This window comes from Lissotriton helveticus, chromosome 3_1, assembly GCF_964261635.1.
Source record: "Lissotriton helveticus chromosome 3_1, aLisHel1.1, whole genome shotgun sequence".
Lineage (NCBI taxonomy): Eukaryota > Metazoa > Chordata > Amphibia > Caudata > Salamandridae > Lissotriton > Lissotriton helveticus.
The window spans coordinates 1,847,639,916-1,847,653,892 of record NC_136061.1 but is presented as its reverse complement, the minus strand read 5'-3'; the positions used below and the strand labels follow the sequence as shown (position 1 = coordinate 1,847,653,892).

Below are 13,977 nucleotides of genomic sequence, written 5' to 3'. Positions count from 1 at the left end.
TGGGCTTCTGCAGGCAACCCCTTGCAGCATAGATTGGCCTGAGCAGGTCCATGCATTTGTCCAGTCCTTTTTTCCACTCCCCAAGGGGTGGGGCATCACCCATCTTCCCAGTGCTTAATTTGTTAAAGAATAAGTGCCGGTGCCAAAGCTTCGCTCAGAAGTCCACGTTTGTCCCTGGCGCATGGAATACCAAGGCTTCATAGCCTGGGAACAACCTCATGCCTCTTTACCCTACTTCGAGACACTCCCTGCGCTTTTATCTCTCTTGCAGGTTTATGTTTTCTTACTTTATAACGGTTTTTCCGTCTTTATCTTTCTCATTGTTTGTCCGTTTTGTTTTTCCTCTCTTGCTCTTGGGAAATTGGATGAGAAAAAATGAATGCCAGTCCCAAAGAAATGAGTGTCGGTTGGCCCCACCCACCCCAAAAATGAGTGACGTGGCCCCCACCAGAAGCAAAAATCAGTGCAGGTGGCCGCCACCTGCTCAAATTAAACATTGCATACTCCAGTGTCTGCCTATATCCAGCTTTTCCGCTACAACGCCCTGTCCACAGTAATGCTTTTTTGTATCTGTTGTCCTCCGCTCTGTCAGAGACATGCATAAGAGGCAATTTGGGGTTGTTTCAGATGGGTCACCCTTGGACCTCCCCCAGAAAGGTCAAGTCCCCAGCCCAGAAAGGGACAAGGATTGGGCATCCCCACACCGTGCTGACAAATCTTCCTCATGGACAGAGCAATGTTGCACAACTGGTATTTATAATTAGCAATAGTTTTGGTACGTTGAAGTCGGTTAGAGATTTGTGTGACTGAAATAATCTCAGAGGTGCATGAAATAAGTTTCAAAGGCTGAACTTTAATTGTTCAGGACTGCTTAAAAGTGAAAACATCTGAATGACATCCAGTTCAGGTGCGTGTAGGTTTCACCTTGACATCATAGAAGAAGTGTCTCCAGATGCCTACATTGGTAGACAATACCTACAAGAGCAGAGAAAATATATTGAAAATATTACTACATCTAACTAGGGTGACCAACTGGCATTGGTGCAAATTCAGGACAGTGAGTGTAAAAATTCAGGACAAAGGGTCAAAATTCAGGACACAAATTCAGGACAGGAGGTCAAAATTCAGGACAAAACTTCAGGACAATTGGATAGGTTTTACAGACACATCAGAGGTCGCGCAATAGTATACAAGTTAGCCCAGCCATATCCAAACACATTCAACCATTTGCAAACCTATCCATCATGTACCCTTCCACTTATCCTTTCACTCATCCATCCCTTCATCCATCCTTTATCCATCCATCCACCCTTTCACCCTAGCTCTGTACACTCATCCATCCACTCTTCTACCCATCCATCCATTCACTCATCCATCCAGCCATTTACCCTTTCACCCATCCAGCCATCCTATCTCTTACTCATCCATCCACCCAGTCACTCATCCTTCCACCCTTTCTGTGTCCATCGTCCCTTTCACTTAGCAATCTTTCCTTCCATCCATCTAACCACCCATCCATCTACTTATCCACTCATGAATCCATCCATTGACCCTATCACTCATCCATCCTTTCTCTCATCCATTTATCCTTTCACTCCTTCACTCATCTATTCATCCTTTAGTCCATCTACCCTCCCTTTCACTCACTCATCCATCCTTACATCCACTCTTTCACTCATCTGTCCATCCATTCACCCTTGCACTTATCAATTAATCAATCCATACATCATTTCACTCATCCATCCACCCACCCACTTATCCACCTTTTCACTCATCCATCCTTTCACTCATCCATCCACCCTTTTACCCATCCAGCTACCCTTCCACCCATACATCCAGCTATTTACCTTTTCTCCCTTCCATCCTTCCACCACTCACTCATCAATCCATCCATCCTCTTTTATTATCCATCTATTCAATCTTTCATTCATCCACTCACCCTTTCACTAATTCATCCAGCCATCCCTTCACTTACTCACTCGCCCACCTTTTCATATTCATTTTGAGCTGAGCCTTTTTGAGCTGCAAGAGCTATTCCTGGACTGGGACAGAAGCCACCCAGGGCAGAGACAGTATCCACCACAGGTGGGGTGGCGGGGAGAGGGGGAGGGACAGGAGCCATCACTGGGGGTTAGGGGGGGCAGGAGGGGGAACAGGATCCACCAGGGTGGGTACAGGGGTGGGCATGCGGTATTCTAGTATCTTCTTGGTCTCTTCCAGGGTGGGGTAGGGCTCCTCGCCCTCTCCTGGACAAGACAACGAGGTCAGTCTCTCTTTCCAAAATGTTAGTTTTTCCATCCCTCACTGTGATGTACAGTACTTACAGGAGATACTTCAAGAGAACTGATTGTCCTCCATACTTTGTTAATCAGTGTGGGTGCGATTGTGCCATTTCTTTATTTTATTACATTAAAGACTTCATGTTTGAAGAATCGAGGTTTGTTTACAATTTAGTGACAGTTCATTTATTTATTTTATTTATTTTTATTTAATGCATTTTTATAAAGCGCGGACTTTAACCGAAGGTGTCAGAGAACTGTTGCAGGAATAGAACAAACAAAAATAGCCTGAACAGAGTGTACAAGCAAAAGTAGGAATAAATATGACACATTTTACAATGACTAAAGACAGTAATCAAGCTCTGTGCTGTGAAGAGAACCACGTGCTGCCTCGGTGTAATGCAGTCTACTACTTTAGGTGTGCTTGGTTGGAAGGATGTTGAATTGCTGTGTGTTTGTGTTGGAAGTGTTGTGCCTAATGACCAAAGTGATACACTTATCTTGTCACCTGTAGCATCGTCTGCATGGAAGGGTGAGAGGTAGCACACCTGAGCATCATATTTGAGTCCGATTAGATGGCTGTGGCGAGTGTCAGGGGAGTGTTTTGCTGGCGTGCGTGACAGTGCGTTGCACTTCCCTGTCTTGCTGGTGTGACTTATTAGCTGGGGGTCGTGCAATGAACAAGTAGTATTAATCTCTTTGCCGCCCAATCCCACCCACGATAGCCAATGAATGCTGGACACTTTTTATGTTTGCAGCTTCTAGTCCGAGCTGTAAAAAAATGTTTTTAAAAAAAATCTGTCCTATTTGACTTTGCTCTAAACTTTGTTATGTTGTGACACCCAGAGGATGTGTGGAAACTTCCTCCTCCTTTCTCCGGTTGTAGGATGTTTGGGGCCCTGGGCAGAAAGGGAATGTCTCACACAAATTGCAGACATGACGCATTCAGGGCTGTTTGCATCTGAATAGATGCCCCTGCTCCTGAAGCTGCAGCCCCTCCCTCTCAGTCACCTTCAAGCACATCTTAACAGCTCATCAAGGGCCGGAGGTGTGAGGGGTGGGGGCGGTAGCTTCAAGAGCAGGGGCATCTATTCAGATGCAAACAGCCCTGAATGCGTACTGTCAAGTCAGGAAGGGAGGTGAGTGGAAGCTGTGCCGGCTTTAGGGAGGTGCGACTGTGCCCGGTTAAAATTACGGACAAATGGTGTCCGTTAAAGAATCTTTCACGGTCAACGGACAGGTGGCCGAAATGACGGGCTGTCCGTGAAATTTACGGACGGTTGGTCACCCTACAATCTAACACCTATATAGCGTTGTAATGCAAAGCATTTATCATCAAATAACAAAAGTGCCTTCATTCTAGAGACGAGCAAGGGTAACTGAGCCTTTCACAAACCTTTGGTTGGGTCGAACTTCTTGATCTGCCAGCTTTCTCCTGCTTTCAAGAGCTACACCCTACTTTTTCTAGCCCTAAGTGACAAACCTTTCTTGCAGCCGACATGCTTAGGGTAGTTATTCTATCTTTTTTCAGGGTCACCGAAAAGCAGTTTTCTTAAGTCAGTGTGATATGTTTTATCCTGTTTTTAACTGAGAACATGAAATTCTTCTGATTTCATGTTATTCCAGTAGCTCACTACTGATTGGGGGTCGTGGGCGGGGGAGTGTGGTGGCCTTGGAGTTTGATTGGAGGAGGGACATGTTTATGGTCACTGTTAATATTAATAGGAATATTAATTGAAATGATACAATAAATCAGACCAGTAAGTCTAAGTGCACCTTAGTCTAAATAAAAGAAATGTTACTTGCATGCCTCCAGGTTTGTTAAAATATTTCCTCATGTTTGTGGGTAGGACTTTTGTGTAGCTTTTAATTGTTTGATGTTTTTTCAACATTCATCTTTCCGGATTGGCAACGTTGTTTCTTAATCAACTTTTGTGTGATCCAGGACTTTTTGGCTGAGCCGCCTGGTATGGTAGCGAGACCACGACCTTCCTCCCTTCTGCTTTCCCACTGCTCTAGCAGATGCCTGCAGCCAATCCCAGCCCATCAGTACCCTGGAACCATCCTCTTTGAGGTTTCTCAGATCAGTCTTGTGTTTGGAGTCTATAGTTGCTTGCCAGCATGACGCCGATGCCACATTTTGATTAACACATGCATGGAGTTTTTCCCTGCAGAGAGGTCATAGTGGAAGGTAGCCAGGGTCAACAAGTGGTGTGTCCCTGCATTTGCAGTCTTTGTTTCACAGGTCTGTATTTAAGCAGGGCTACAGGTCTACGGGCGTGTTAACTTTCCTTAGTATTGTTTTAACTGCAGTAGAAGTAATGTAGCTTTGTGATTAAACTGTTTGTTGCACTAATCAACTGTCAACCAAATCTGATATTCTAATTTTTCTTGCATTTGGCTCAGTTGGTGACGTTAACGGTTCACCAACTCAAGGGCTCTACTCCATTATAATCGTCTTCGGATGTCGCGAGGGGAAATCACAATTGAAGCCAGTACGGCTGGACAGTCTTTAGCTTGTAGTGTTAATTTGTTCAGAGAAAAGCATCATCTCCTTTTTTTATAGAAAAGTTATGGTTTTAATTAATGCCCAGGCAAGAAAAGTTGAAACATTTTCTTATCTTTAGAGTTTATTTCCTCAGTAGTTGGACCTTGAACTGAACTGGAAACTATTTACACAGCAAACAGCAGAAAAGTCTGGTTTCAAGATGCCAAAAAAGGAGATGGGAAGGGTAAATCAAGTTGTGTGGGTTTAAGAGGTATTGGTTGTGAGAAAACACCACAGATGATTCGAGAGTCATTTGACTTAAGTCTTTAGTTGTACTGCATAGGTGGGGGAAATAGATAAAGGAGAGGGTAAACACACTAATGACATCTTGCCTTCTGAGCCCCTCAGACATGGAAGCTTGAATTTCCATCTAGAATTGTGCTCTCTCTTACTTGCTAGAGTTAATCCTCTAAAAAGTCCTCGGGTATGAATGGGTGTGGAGACTGAATTATCTTTCCATCGAGCTGCCATCCTCAGTTGTGAGTGGTTGGGGAGACCAGACCTTCACCTCCAATCTGTAGGTTGTTATCCTTCCGACAGTTTGTGTGAATTAATCTGGAGACGCGACTCAGCCTTGAAAGACTGCAACAAGTAGCCAAGAGAATCGCCAATCCCTCTCGTTTTTAGGTCTCGCCCTGCGATTGCAGGCCAAAGGCCTGCTGTCGCAGAGCGAGACTATTGTTATCATTCCGGCTTTCAAGGACTGAAAGGGAGCCGGAGAGGACAACAGACTGTCACGCGCACGCAGCAGCAGCAGCAGCAGCCTGCCGGGATCAGGTCGCGCGCATCAACAGGCTCTTCACAACACATGCACAACACACATACAGCCCCCCCCCCGCATACACACATACATACATACAGAACCCCCCCATACACACACACACACACACACACGCACACACACACACACACACACATACACAGAGAACCCCAGGCGCTTACACGCACATCCCCTACCTCGTCTCGGCGTCTTCGCGCTCCCTTGCCCCCGCTCCTCTGGTGCGCGCGCACCACAGGTTTCGATTCCCGCGTCGGCTCCTCTACAGCCAATCAGGAGGCAGAACTCCTTTTAGAGATGCTCCCTCTCTGGTCCGCTACCATTTTTTTCTTTTTTAAACAGAAATCTCTCCGTCCTCACTCTTAATGACTTCAACTTCCGGCCGCGGATCAGTGTTGCCGCCGCAGGCCCAGTGGGCGGGCTGGTCTTCTTCTGGGGGGTTGGGGCTGTGAGCAGGCAGAGGCAGCGATGCGCGCGCAGATTTTTCATTTTAATGCGCGCGCATTCGCTTTAATCTTGACACGGCACGCCCCAGCATACCCACAAGGCCGCATGCACCTCACCACCGCACCGAGTATCCACTGGTGGTTGAACTTCATCGCGCCGCCGTTCAAAGAAGGGGGAATCGGAACCTGGACGACGTTGAGGTTGGCTGCGTTGAGGTGGAGTAGACTACTGAGGCAGTACATCGCTCTGCTCACCAGGTGAGGGTGAGGCATGGCCTTGGTCGGCCGCCGGCCTATAAATAAAGCTGCGCAATTAAAGCCAAATATTTTTTCTTTAGGGTTGCTTTCCTCAATGTGACATCTTGCATACGCACAGTTATGCACCACTATGAACGAACTCTCACCGTGTTCATTAGCGTCTTGTGTGGGTCCGGCTGTACACCCTTCTTAGCAAGATGTATCTCCAAGCCTTCTCCAATTGGTTACTGAGATGCAAATCATTCAACATGCCTAAAATAGTCTAGTTAAACATCGATTTTGATGGCAGGAATTTTTTTTGCAGAGTTTTATATAGCGCGAACCAGACCCGAACTGAATCCGGTATCAGAGCGCTTTACATAGTACCAGTTACGTTACATGAGGACACGCATTAATTTTAGGCACGGGGAGATTAAGTGATTTGCCCAGAATCACAGGGGGTTGATTACCCACAGATTTGCTTTCTGATGGGCGTTTTCCACACTCACCATCTTGCCACACTTTGCTATTGTAGATCTGTTTCCATGTTGGTGGTCCACCCCTCAGATCCATTTATCTCAACCATGGCTGCAATTTTGATGTCTGCTGTCTTGGGTTAGGTTTTCATGTTCTACAACAGGGATGACTGCTGACAAATTATCAAGCTTCTTAAGGATGCATTACTCTTTTTCCCTCCTCTGCCCAATATCACTCTGTCTCCCCAAAATCTTTACCCCGACTCAGAGGGGGCCTGAAAATATTCCACTGCCTTTAGGGCTTTTTTTTGGACATTGTACGTTGGAGATCCACTTCTCTTCCTGCTGCTGGTCTATTAGCTACCTATCAACAGTGTCTTCATCCAGCCCCCATCCACGGACTCCCAGTTTGGCACAGCCTTGTTCAAGAGGTTTGTTCTACTCTTGCAAATGTCCCAGTGCTGCATAAAGGACATGTAAAGATTAGTTCCCTCTACAGTGAATAGCGTAGGCGCAATCTCTGACCTTAGCAACCACACTTAGCAGCCAACTAAAACACTTCCTAGGACAAGGGAACCCAACAATGTCATCTGTGCTCAGCCATGTTGGTCAGTAAACCTTGGAATTGGAAATGAAAGCGTTTTCTCTTTTCTGAACACAATGGAGAGCCATTACCTCGCGCAGCAGGATTTCTTACCTTAAAATATTATAACTCTTGACAAGGTTATTCTCATAAATATTTATAAATGCAGTCAAGCCCCTCTCCGGTTGATTTTTAAAATACTGATTATACACGTTTGTTGCTTTATGGCCTATCTTTCAAGTTAAGAAGTTAGAATATTAATAGAATCTTCAAAACAATGCATATTTTAATTTATATGGTATTCTACAAGGGAGGAAGACATACGATTTAGGGCATGCATGGACAGGAACAATGTGAGGTAGTAATGTAAAACCTGCTATGTGGGACGATGGTTTGTGGTCTCTGGAGTTGGTATCTGCGAAAGTGGTGCAAAGCACAACACCATGGTTTGGGGGTCAAGGTTTTTATAAAGCAACTGATGCCTGTCATAACCCCCCCCCGACTTTCAGCTTCTTGTAATGTGCCTGCATTCACCATATACTATGCGGAAGGACTGCGCCATAATCAGGACTAACTATGAATATAAGATCTTATTTTTTGGGAGAGGGGCAAAGATCTGGAGCAGTCTGAATAAACACTCACACACACATAGAGATGTGGTGGTAGAGGTATTTCTAACACCAAGACATTCAATGCAACTTCATGGGGTGGCGCTCCTGCAGCACTGCTGGTGCCTCAAAGACACGATATAGTATGTTATGGAACCACTGATTTATGAATCCTGCTTTTTGTGCTGCCAATTGCTGAGGACAGATGAAACATACATCCTGTGCTAAAAGGGATAAATACATTAGTTTATATATTTAAATCAATATGTCACTTCACAAAACAATAGTCCCACTTTAGCTAATTCAAATTTAAAATTTCTGTAATGGACACATGAAAATGTTCTCAAAAAAAGCCCAAGAGATTAAATCAAGTAGGCACTTGAGAGGTGCGGTTATGGTGGTGAGATCCTGATTTCTGACAGAGCCTTTTGGTTTATTTTTCTCACGTAAGATATGTAAAAGTTGTATCTTTGAACTTGTGACACACAATTAGACTCTGCTAAAAAATAACACAAAGCACATTTGTACATACCCAAGTATTGTTCCCAAAATCATCACATAGAGCACTGGAATATTTCACATGTCCCTTTTTAAGGCATTAGTCATTTTAGCCAATTTATTCCAAAATTGTGCTGTAAATGCACTTTTGAGTTCATCTTTTTCAAAATGTTCGCAGAGTAGGTGGAACCTCCTATCAAAACCTTACTTGAGGAAGGCCCCCTTGCTGAAATTCAGAATGGGTATTACATCTGGCTTTCAGCAGTGTGAATTGAGAGTGTGGATGGCGCCAATAGATTAAGTGGGTGAAACCAGCGGGGGAAGTGGGAGGAGCCGGTGGAAAAGTGTGAGCGGCCTCCTAGAAACATTTGAGCACCTGCACTTAATATTTTACAAATTAAGCACTGTGGAAGTCCTCATAACACGTTCTGCCTGCTGCAAGCTTACACTTTTTTCACAAGGCAATTTCCAAACCACTTCTTTAATTCACAAAGTTCGGATTACACTTGACAATGCATTTACTTATGTTTTCAGTGCAAGTAAAATTCTTTACGTTGTGCGACATGTCTTGAAGTGTGTAGTACCTACAACCTTACGCATAAAAATTAGAATACATAAGTTACCCTCTCACCCTCACCCCCTCACCCCCACACACCCTCAACCTCAAACCCCTCACCCTCACAACCCTCTCACCCTCCCTCACCCTCACTCACCCTCACCCTCACACACCCTCATCCTCAAACACCCTCTCACCCTCACACATCCTCACCCTAACACACCCTCACCCTCAAACCCCTCACCCTCACACTGCCTCACCCTCACACCCCCTCACTCACCTCACCCCCACAACCCTCTCACCCTCACACTCACATCCCCTCACCCTCACACCCCTCACCCTCACCCACCCTCACACCCTCACACACCACCACTCACACTCTCACACACCCTCACCAGCATAGCATAACAAAACATAGCATAACAAAACACAGCATAACATAACAAAACACAGCATAGCATAACAAAAAAAAGCATAGGTTAGCAAAACATAGCATAGCATAACAAAACAACGCATAGGATAGCAAAACAAAACATAGCATAACAAAACGTAGCATAGCAAAACACAACATAGCATAGCATACCAAAACACAACAAAACATAGCATAGCATAACAAAATATAGCATAACAAAACAAAGCATAACATAACAAAGCATAGCAAAACAAAACATAGCATAGTATAACAAAACATAGCATAGCATAACAAAGCATAGTATAGCAAAATACAACAAAACATAGCATAGCATAACAAAGCATAGTTTAGCAAAATACAACAAAACATAGCATAGCATAACAATACACAACAAAGCATAGCATAACAAAACAAAGCATAGGATAGAAAAACTAAACATAGCATACCAAAGCATAGGATAGCAAAACAAAACATAGCATAACAAAACATAGCATAACAAAAAATAGCATCGCATAACATAGCATAACATACCAAAACATAGCATAACAAAACACAACACATAGCATAACAAAACATAGCAAAACACAACAAAATATAGCATAGCTTAACAAAACACAACAAAACATAGCAGAGAAAAACAAAACATATAGTAACATCGCAAAACATAGCACAGCATACCAAACACAACAAAATATAGCATAGCATAACAAAACAAAGCAGAGCAAAACAAAGCATAGCATAATACAACACAACAAAACATAGCATATCATAGCAAAACATAGTATATCATAACAAAGCATAGCATAGCATAACAAAGCATAGCATAGCAAAACATAGCATAGTAAAACATAGCACAGCATAACAAAAAACAGCATAGCATAACAAATAAAAGCATAGGATAGCTAAACAAAACATAGCATAGCATACAGCATCACTCAGCACCACCACAGCATCACTCAGGGGCACCACAACATCACAATGCGCCGCCACTGCATCACTGAACGCCACAGCATCACTCGTTCGCCATCACAACATCACTTAGCGCCACCACAGCATCAATCTGTGCAACTATTCAACAACAGCTGGTTCAAATATGTTGTCTTAATGTTTCAAGCTATATTACAAATGTAACAAAAAGATGTTAATATTTCACTTCTGTTCTTGGATTTTCTTAACAATAAAATACACTGAACATAATCTTCACAACAGTTATTTACAAAGTTTAAGCTATTGCCATTATAAAGTACAATAACTTTGATTTAAGTATTAATTATTAAAAACATTAAAAGCCATTGTTATTTGTAATATCAATACATGCAAGTCACGTAAATATGACACATATTGCATTACAAATGCTACAGGTGTCACATTTGCGAAAATTATAACTATTGGCATTGTAAATGACAAAGCTATTATTTTCGCTATTTTCAAAAACAAAACATGAATAAAAAATGTGTCATTTACAATACCAATAGCTCAAACTTTCCTAATGCGAGACCTATTGCATTGCAAATGCTTGTCTGTTTCAAGTAATCTAGAACCAGTCCCCAGTGATTATTCTGGAAAGTGAGAAATTAGATGTGCTGCAAGGACTAAACTGCACTTATTCTGCAGTAAACGATGTTTCTCCTTGGCGAAGGTATAATTGATTGTCTCCATTTTCTATTGTCCATTTGGTAATATCCGTGTGCATTAGTAAATTATTCATATGACCAGTGAACATGAACAAAGTAGCAGGACAAACAATTTCTATACGACCCTCACTCGAGCTGCTGATCACCTTCCAAAAAATATCTTATTCCTCTGTATTGTTTGTGCAGAGCATTCCCTGCAAAGCTCCCACTCAAAATGCCTCCGTGATTGTTTCCTTGGGAAAGAGCGACACCTTGCCTCTGGTGGGAAACAACCTTTACAATGCCAAAATTACCACACCGTGCCTTCACCATGCCTTTTTTACCATGCAAATGTTTACCACCCATGTGCCTTTACCACAGTGTGTGTGTGTGTGTGTGTGTATATAGATATATATCTATATATAGATACTATCTATATATAGATATATTTCTATATAAAGATATATATTACCTACTGGCAGTCGGCAGTAGTTAGTTATAGTGAGGACCTAGTTTTAATAGGAAAAACGTTTTTTTGATTTGCCTATAACTTTGGCTTCGTTTGACCAATCTTCATGAAATTGTCCCAATAAATTGTGAAGGTAGGTTCTGCTTGGCATGAAAAGTTTGGAGGTGATCTGTGCAGTGGGGATCGAGAATTTAGGGCGCAAAATAAGAATGCACTTGTAATGTTAATTCCCATAGGAACCTTTAGCCACAACCATAGCCCGAACCACTGAACGGATTTGCACCAAATTTGGCAGGGAAGTAGATGTTGGATCAAAGGAGTGCTTTTTGCTTGGTGTAAATCCGTTCAGTAGTTTTTGAGAAATGTAAGTTTAAAATTATAGTGACATCTCTGGTTGAGAAATCTTCTTTTAGGGAAATGCACTGCTCTGAATGGCTGCCAACACTTCAAGCAGGAAGTATTGGCAGCCATCTTGGGGACTCAGCTTCACACTAATGAAGGGGATCCGTTGCAGACCCCTTGGCCCCGGGGACCACCTTCCTGGGGCTATATACAAGATGGTAGTGGGGCTGCGCACCCGCCCTCCCAGAGCCCTGCATGGCCCTGGAAAACGCCACCCCGCAGGGCTGGCTCCAGCAATGTCCTGGGGTGCCCACTCCCGGGTCATTGCAGTTTGTTTGGTGCTCCTGCCAAGCCATAGCAAACTCTTCCGCTTCATGGAAGTGATAGCATTACAAATGTTCTCTTCGACGAAGCAGAGCAGAATTGCTTTTGAACAGAGGGAGCTGCGTGTTAGCAGCTCCCTCTGTCCAAAAGCAATGCCGGCTCCCGCAATAGGCCCCTAGGAGGGGGATAAGTGCCTCCTCCACAAAATGTGCCAGCCCCATGGGATGGGGTCTATAGGGCGGACATTATCGCAGGGAGGAGATGGTGTGTGCGCCCCCCCTCCTCTTCTTTTCTGGGTTGGCTGCCTTTGGAATTACAGTGACGTTATAGTTAAATTCATATTTTACACACAAAACCATCGAAATGTATATATTATAGTTGGTCATCTCAAGTAACTGTAATTCTTGCACTAAAATCACTATATCCCATGCCCTCACCATACACTGCAAATTACCTTTACATATTACATCACTCATGACATCTTCAACGAAAGTATTAATAATATCACTGCAACATTTGCTGTAAACTTATTGATGAAAAAGCTGTGTATGGCGGGGGTGTGAGTTATAGTTACTTGAGAGAACTAACTGCTGAATTTCTATGGTTTCGTGGTGTGTGTGTGTATATTTATATGTATATGTGTGTATATATATATATATATATATATATATATATATGTATATATATATATATATATATACACACACATACGAAAGTAATCTCTATAATGTCAAAACTTCGTAAGAAGCGGGCACAGACTCCAAATGATGCAGTGCAGAAAATGATAAATTTATTACATTTAAATTTAATTGTCCATGACTCGTTTCGACCACACCAAGATAGCCTTGATCACATGATATATATATATATATGTGTATTATTATGTGAGTGTAAAATTACCTTAAATGTACTTCCCCTGTATGGTAATGACATGCGTAGTAAAACATTGTGTAGTAAACAGTGTTTGCCGAGCTACAAATCATACACAATACCAACACAGAGGCTTCACGTTCAACTAATGCCACTGCTTAGGGGTACACATCCGAGGAGGAGGGTAGTGGCTGCAAAAAGCGCAGATTGGAGTAAATAGGAGGTGGACCTAAATGTGGGTTACCCAATACTGCCCCTCAGACAACATATCAGACTCCCCTTTATGTACGACAATGCAGAGGACACACCAGGCCGGGGGCCCAGGGATCTCTCCGATTTATTAGCACATAATCACCTGTTATGTTTTAAGTTGTCCATGTTATATTATTAACCGCCTCCCCAATTCACAGACCACTACACAGAGAAAGCTAACAGAGCCAACATGTATCATGCAATCAGCCTCCACAGAACCTCCATGAGCACCAGCGAATAATGTTCAAGACACAAACACACACAGCCGTCATATATGTACGCTGCAGTCAGAAATGTGGATCTATCCTGATTAAATCTGCTTTGATGTATATTCAGTATCAATGTACCCACCAAATGGCCAATATTAAAAGGAATGTATACTGTGTATGTCTGTCCTATTTATATATATAAATCTAATAGAACAGATTAAAGAAAAAAACCATTGTGTGGAAAATAAATGTGTGGTAAAGGCATGCGTGGCATTTGTCAGTCTTGTAGTGTCGCACAACCTCTATCTCTGAGTGGGCATTAACACTTTACAAAATGGTTGTTCCCTAGATGTAGTAGCATTTGATTATGTAGTGTACTATCAAATGAGCAATATATTCTTTAGAAAACTGTGAGCTCTGGTCATTCCTTGTGTAACTAATACGATGTGGGGTTTATGCTGCTGACCTTGTCTGTCA

At 42.9% G+C, this 13,977-nt stretch overlaps 1 protein-coding gene across 2 annotated transcripts in view; it reads left to right on the top strand.

The window, feature by feature from the left end:
* AP2A2 (adaptor related protein complex 2 subunit alpha 2) overlaps positions 1-13,977 on the top strand; it is a 537,324-nt gene that overhangs the window by 451,684 nt on the left and 71,663 nt on the right. The window lies entirely within an intron of this gene.